Source organism: Microcaecilia unicolor, chromosome 11, assembly GCF_901765095.1.
Source record: "Microcaecilia unicolor chromosome 11, aMicUni1.1, whole genome shotgun sequence".
NCBI classification, from domain to species: Eukaryota; Metazoa; Chordata; class Amphibia; order Gymnophiona; family Siphonopidae; genus Microcaecilia; species Microcaecilia unicolor.
Window position 1 is genome coordinate 206,610,354 of NC_044041.1, and position 8,131 is coordinate 206,618,484.

Below are 8,131 nucleotides of genomic sequence, written 5' to 3' on the forward strand. Positions count from 1 at the left end.
GCACCACACCCCACCCTGCACATCCTGGGAAGCACTGGGCAAGGCCCATCTACCATATAAGGAAATCAACCCAACCCCTGTAATCTGAATAAACTGCAATATTTTCATGCCTGTCATTTAAAAAAAAAACAAAAAAAAAACAGAGAATAAGAAATTGCAAATCAAGTCAAGATGTCATTTACATAAGGCCTTTTGATCACAAAAGGATTTGACTGAGAAGATTTGTCTTAAAGAATGATTTTTGCACCAAAAATGATAAACTCAATTTTCACTTATATATTTCATCAATAACTGCCAACATTTGTAAGGAAAGTACAATATATCTGACCTTGGTCACAGACCCTCAGAAAATAAAAAATACTTATTTGTTTGGATTTGGTTCACACCTTTTTTTCAGTCGTAGCTCAACCATGTTACATTCAGGAACAGCAGGCATTTCCCTATTCCTAGAGGCCAGAAACAGGAGGCAGCAAAAAGTGAAACCACACCGCATGTAATACTGGAGAAACAGATCTAGAGATACTTGCACTGACGCAAATACAAAGACAGAGGTACGTATCTCCCACACCGAAATCAAAGGCTTCCTACAAATGAAGGAGCAGGAAAACCTCAGGATAATCCTGGAGGAAAGAATGGGAAACAGCAGCTCTAAGCTGCAAGATCTGCTGTAGCCCTGCCAACAGGCAGGAAATATGACCTGACCAGGAACAGTGCAAGCCAGAACCAGGAAATGTAAAGTTATTAGACTCTCTGTATATAAATGTTAGTGCTACTACTGCTGCTGCTACTATTATTTTTTAAAAATTTAGATACCAATAAATTACTTTAGCAACATTGTCCGAGATCCTTCCGTGAACACTGAGCAAAACTATTTGTTCTGTGTTTCTGCATTTTGCTAGTCAAACAGCAGCCAAAACTGAAAACAGAAAATGAAAGAACTCTTAGTCACAGAAATATTCAAACATGTCAGAGAAGACAACTTGGATTCTAGCTAGGGAGAACTGCTTGAGAATTAACATGTTGGTAGAAATTTTAGAAATAGCAGGCACTCAAAAGCTCCCATCTTTCCTCATACCCAAAATCACTCAATGAGAAAGCAACCAATTGCTGGCCAAAGAATATGGGGGTGGGGTGGGGGGAAACCAACCAAAACAGAAAAACGGTAGGGCCACATGCCATTTTTCTTATTTTCTATGTAATACCATTGGAAGTGGGGGGGGGGGGGGGGGTTCTTGGCTACAAGAAAACTAACCAATCATAAGCGTGTTAGTGACCCCAAATTTCAACATCAAGCAGAAATTCTTATGCAATGGTTTTCCTCTTACAACATCAGAATGTCACATATTATAATGTATGACTTTAGAATGTCTTTTTCCGTTCACTGTTTTGAATAGTTTTGCAGAAAAGTAGAACATAAAACATTAAATAAAATTAAAGATATATAGTAGAGAAACGGATTCAACCTCCCTACATGTTACTGGGTGGCAGAGACAATACAGATTGCCCTCAACAGGTTTTTTGTGATAACTTACCCAAGTGAATAGAAATAAAAGTCATATGAACAAACTGGATTAAACTACTGGGACACAAATACATATCCTGATAAAAAATATTCAAGTCTTAATATCATCTGAAACCTGCTTCTTAATTCAAGAGGCAAGCTATTAGCAACCCCATTCAAAGTACAATTTTGGAACACATGAAAATGTACCTTAAAAACTCTGGTTCTACAGAAGCTAAGATATCAAACTAAAAACATTTTTTAATAGTTCATTTCTGCTAATGATGCACATAAACATTAAATATATACATAAAAAAAGGTAAAAGCTTAACTTTAAGAAGTTAAAGAAAAGTAAATCTTCCCTTCCTCAGGCCTAAGTCACAGCAAGAAATGATAAAACCAGAAAATACAAGGGAATCATAAAACTACATGACACCGACAGAATTAGGGATTACAGATGCTCAGCACTCTCCCTCCACACTGCAATCCACTCCTACCCCTCTCCCCAGCACAACTCAGACTGTAAAGTAAAGGTTCATGGATTTTATATTTCACCTTTCTGCGGTGCAAGCAAAGAAGTTTACATGTATTATACATCCCTAGTGGACTCACCTTTTTTTGTACCTGGAGAGTTCAGCAACTTGCCCAGGATCACAAGGCGAACCAATAGGTCCCAGTTCCCCAGATTCTCAGCCTGCTGCACAAACCCATAGGCTACTTCTCTACTCCTCTCCCAAGCAACTTGCCAGACCCTAGCACTCCCTTTACCTCAACTCAGTCCCATCCAAGTACTCTCCTGACCCCTCCCAGTCCAACCTTAGAACGCTCTCTCTCCCCACTTTCTCCAGCCCAGCCTCACCACTCTTTGCCTTTTCCCACTTCCTACCTCTGCCCATGTGTTTCACTTCCAGCCTGCACAGGTTCCATGAGCTGAACCACCCTAACCCTACCTTTCATCCACATGGCACTGAGGCTGGACACAGACCTTTCTCATATAGCCAAACCACCGCATGTTCTTTCAGGCCCAGAAGTGCTGAAAACAGCATGCAGAGGTATGGTTCCTTGCAGGCACACACGCAATGGATGAAGTCTGTGACAAGAGTACACGTGCACAGAGACAGTAGTGTAAAGAGAGAGCAGGCTGGTGTGTTAGTGAATAAGAAGGTAAGAGAAAGGCAGCAATTAGTTCTGGTAGGGAGTTAAAAATCACAATTATCTGCTAAACTGTTTGTGTTGGTTCCAAAGTACTGTTGACTATTTTTACTTCAAAAGTCCCATATTTCCGGATTGATGGGTTGTTTTTTTGTTTGTTTGTGTTTAAGTATCCTAGTTTGGTTCACAAACAAAAAAGTTTCATGAACTTAGTTTGCTTTCCATTGTGATGTATAATGTTGTTTGTCTATTTTGATTAGATTGTGAACTCTGTCGAGCAGGGATTCTTATGTTCAGTGTACAGCGGTGTACGTCTAGTAGCGCTACAGAAATGATTAGCAGTACATAAGTATTGCCTTACTGGGACAGACCAAAGGTCCAACAAGCCCAGCATCCTGTTTCCAACAGTGGCCAATCCAGGTCACACGTACCTGGCAAGATCCCAAAACAGTACAACACATTTTATGCTGCTTATTCTATAAATAAGCTGTGGATTTTCCCCAAACCCATTTTAATACTGGCTTATGGACTTTTCTATTAGGATGCTTTTTTTTTTTAAACCCTGCTAAGCTAAGTGCTTTTACTACATTCTCTGGCAATTAATTCCCGAGTTTAATTACAGCTGTTTTTTCTATATGTTTTCTTAACTTTTGGCCTGTTTTGTGAATACAGAATCCTTTACAACTAAAACGTGTGAAACAAAACGATTTAAAGGGTGAGAAAGAGTGGAATATCGGATTTTTCTTGAGTTTTTCACATCTTTTCTCTTGCTCTAAGGTGCCTATATATTTATTGCGTCTGCACCTGCGAGAGTGTAGCCAAGTAATGCACATGTTAATTCTTTTTGAGTAGACTAAAGTGGCAAACCCAGTTCATACCGAAAAACGGTCAAGTCTGTCTTTGGGGAACAAATGATCATCTGGGGTTGCCGAGTCTCCTTTGCAGAAGAGGCTGAACCAGTTCAGTCCTGCAGAGGATCAAAGCAGGAACAGAGAGAGAGAGAGGCAACGTGGACAGCAGCAGAATCGAAACACCTTTCACTGAAAGAGGCAGGAAATGCTGCTGCTGCTGCTGGAAACCGGAAATAGGTCCGGGGGGGCTCCGTGTCCTTTCCCCCCGCCCCCACCTACCGGACAGAAGGAAAGTAACGGCCCGTCTCCCCTCCCTCCCCCCCCCCGGCCGCCACTCGCAACCCCCTGACCCGAAAGAGCCAGACGGAGACGCACCTCAAGCCCCTCCCCCCAACTCCCTTGGCGGGTCAGCGGCACCGAACCTCCTCCCCCTCCCCCTCCCCCCAGGGCCCGGTACTCACCGGAAGCCGCCGGCTGCTCATTGACGTCGGGTGGAGGCCGCTCCGGTCACGGGCCCGGGGGAGCCGCGCTGCCGCCTCCGAGCACCGCCGACAGACGGAGAGAGAGAGAGGGAGGGAGGGACAAAGAGAGCAGAGGTGGAGGCCAGAGAGGCTGACAGGAGGCTGAGCCACAGCGCCACCGTCCGGATACACCGAGCACTGCAACGGCCCTATGATCATCCGACCGCCCCCTGTGACACGTTCACTTCCGGTTCCGCCCCCTCACGCGCTCTCTCTTACTACACTCACTGGCTGCCCGGACCCTGCTCTGCTCTAGCCCTCCCATGATCCCACACAAGGAAGGACTGCAATTGTCCCGCATTTTCCCCAGACAAAGAGAACTGGCCCACACTTTTGTAACCTGACCCCATTCTTTGGACACAGTGCTCTGTCCCACACTCACCCCACTCCCTGCATGGTGCTCTATCCCACACTCCCCAGACATAGCGTACTGCCCCACATCAAACCCCCCTACAACATGGACACAGCGAACTGTCCCACACTAACCCATCCACAACCTGGATACTCACCCACCCATTTCCTGGACCGACACAGTGCTCTGTCCCACACTCACCCCACTCCCCAGACAGAGAACTGTCACGCACTTGCCCACCCAGTACAGTAAACTGTGCCACACTCACCCACCTACTACCCAGATACAGCAAACTAGTCTGTGCCACACTCACCCCACTCCCTGCATGGTGCTCTATCCCACAATCCCCAGACACAGCGTACTGCCCCACATCAAACCCCCCTACAACATGGACACAGCGAACTGTCCCACACTAACCCATCCACAACCTGGATACTCACCCACCCATTTCCTGGACCGACACAGCGAACCGTCCCACATTCACCCCAGTCCTTGGACACAGTGCTCTGGCCCACACTCACCCCACTCCCCAGACAGAGAACTGTCACGCACTTGCCCACCCAGTACAGTAAACTGTGCCACACTCACCCACCTACTACCCAGATACAGCAAACTAGTCTGTGCCACACTCACCCCACTCCCTGCATGGTGCTCTATCCCACAATCCCCAGACACAGCGTACTGCCCCACATCAAACCCCCCTACAACATGGACACAGCGAACTGTCCCACACTAACCCATCCACAACCTGGATACTCACCCACCCATTTCCTGGACCGACACAGTGCTCTGTCCCACACTCACCCCACTCCCCAGACAGAGAACTGTCACGCACTTGCCCACCCAGTACAGTAAACTGTGCCACACTCACCCACCTACTACCCAGATACAGCAAACTAGTCTGTGCCACACTCACCCCACTCCCTGCATGGTGCTCTATCCCACAATCCCCAGACACAGCGTACTGCCCCACATCAAACCCCCCTACAACATGGACACAGCGAACTGTCCCACACTAACCCATCCACAACCTGGATACTCACCCACCCATTTCCTGGACTGACACAGCGAACCGTCCCACATTCACCCCAGTCCTTGGACACAGTGCTCTGGCCCACACTCACCCCACTCCCCAGACAGAGAACTGTCACGCACTTGCCCACCCAGTACAGTAAACTGTGCCACACTCACCCACCTACTACCCAGATACAGCAAACTAGTCTGTGCCACACTCACCCCACTCCCTGCATGGTGCTCTATCCCACAATCCCCAGACACAGCGTACTGCCCCACATCAAACCCCCCTACAACATGGACACAGCGAACTGTCCCACACTAACCCATCCACAACCTGGATACTCACCCACCCATTTCCTGGACCGACACAGCGAACCGTCCCACATTCACCCCAGTCCTTGGACACAGTGCTCTGGCCCACACTAACCTACCCACTACCTGTCTCACACTCACCCCACTACCCAGACACAGTGCTCTATCCCACACTCGCTCACCCACTCCCACAACACACTGCGCTGTCCAACATTCACCCTCCCACACCCTGGACACAACAATGCACTATCCCACCCTCACTCACACATCCACCTAATCCCTGATCACAGTGGGCTCTCCTACACTCACCCACCCACTCCCCTGACAAGGGGGCTCATTTTCAAAGCACTAAGTGCTTTGAAAATATGCCTCCACACGTGCCCAAGAAACAGTATGCGCTCCCTTATTCACCCACACCCTGGACATAATGCACTATCCCACTCCCACAGCATGCCCTCATTCAGCAACCCATTCCTTGGACACAGCTTGCTTGCCCTCCCTCATCACCCAACCACCCCCACTCTCCAGACACAGCGCACCCTCAATCACCTACTGCCCAGAGACAATGTGCTTCCCCTTATTCATCCACTCCCCAGATACATCATGTCTTCCCTCACTCAATCATTCTCTATATACACCCCATCGTACCTCAATCTCTCACCTCTCAGCCATAGCACACCCTCTCTCCCTCTCACTACCTGCAGACACCATTCATTTATTATATTTATATCATTTCATATTCCACATAATCCAAAGGTTAAGTGGATAACAGAGGAAACATATGCAGTCCCTAAAAATACAAACTAAAACAATGAAAAGACACTTCCATAGGTGTATAAAATTAAAAAGTATTGACACAAAAGAAGCAGGTGAGGAAGACAATGGATCAAAGATGAAGACCAAACTTTATTAAAATACCCCAACATGGCCAAGTTTCTCCTATGGCAGGCTGCTTCATGGAGCAACGACTAAAGGGATTCTAAAATCACACTTCCCCTTGGAGGTAAGGTCTACTGGCACCAGCCACAGCACTCCTTCCCACTAACAGTTTGATCAAAAAGTGTATTCAATTAGCCCAATAAAAAAAAAAAAAGTATCATCTGATTCTCTTTGCTTTGTTTTATTTCTATTTTTTACCTTTAAAAATAGAAGAACTCAAACATTAAATTGCTGAACTGCTGTTAGTGATCTGTCAATAAAATTGTCCATTGTACCTAAAGATTGGAGGGTGGCCAATGTAATACCAATTTTTTTAAGGGTTCCAGGGCAGATGCAGGAAATTACAGACCAGCAAGCCTGACTTCGGTCCGTGGCAAAATAGTTGAAACGACTATAAAGAATAAAATGACGGAACACATAGACAAACATGGTTTATTAGGATAGAGTCAGCATAGGTTCTGCCAAGGGAAGTCTTGCTTCATCGATTTGCTTCATTTTTTTAAGGCGTGAATAAACGTGGATAAAGGTGAGCCGGTTGATGTAGTCTATCTAGATTTTCAGAAAGCTTTTGACAATGTTTCTCATGAGAGCCTCCTGAGAAAATGTAAAAGTCATAGGATAGGAGGCAAGGTTTTGGTGTGGATTAAGAATTTGTTATTGGACAGAAAACAGAGGGTAGGGTTAAATGGCCATTTTTCTCAATGGAGGAGGGTGAATAGTGGAGTGCCACAGGGATTTGTACTGAGGTGATTAAATTTGCAGATGACACGGATGTGACAAACTGCAGGAAAACATTAACAGATTACTTCAAGAGGCATATTTTCAAAGCACTTAGCCTTCCAAAGTTCCATAGGTTTCTAAGGAACTTTGGAAGGCTAAGTGCTTTGAAAATATGCCCAGGGCTCCTCAGCTTGAAAAAGAGATGGCTAAGGGGGGATATGATTGAGGTTTACAAAATCCTGAGTGGTGTAGAACAGGTAAAAGTGAATAAAAAAGTACAATAAACAGGGGACACTCAATTAAATTACTGTACATGGAAATGGTTTAAAACAAATAGGAGGAAATACTTTTTCACTCAAATGTGTTACGTTATATCATATGTCTTGTGGTCCACCAAACACCTTAGCATTACAAATAAAGAAGACACCAGATCCAACAAAAAAATCTGGGAATAACAATACCAAAACAAATCGACCCCCCAAAACTACATATATTCCAGATCCAAGAAAACCTAAAACTCCCTCTATGAAAATAACAAAGTTTTAAAATTTTTCCTAAACAATGCATACTACTGACAGCAACACAAAAACCAAGGCAGTGAATTCCATATCAAAGCCATTTGGTAACAAAATTATAAAGAAAAGTGTTTAACTGATTTTAGGATAGTAGCAGTTGGAAATTGCAGGAAAAATGTATTACGTGTATAACAAGGCCACTAAGTCGTCCATCATATAAGAAGGAGCATTACCAGATAATATTTTGTGTG

General features: G+C 45.2%; 1 protein-coding gene across 1 annotated transcript in view; it reads right to left on the reverse strand.

Annotated features, from left to right (window-relative positions):
• PTP4A2 (protein tyrosine phosphatase 4A2) overlaps positions 1-4,090 on the reverse strand; it is a 41,612-nt gene extending 37,522 nt beyond the window's left edge. The window contains exon 1 of the mRNA XM_030219664.1: positions 3,966-4,090. The gene's annotated coding sequence lies outside the window, so the exon portion shown is untranslated. The remainder of the gene's footprint in view (positions 1-3,965) is intronic.
• Between the last annotated feature and the right edge of the window lie 4,041 nt (positions 4,091-8,131).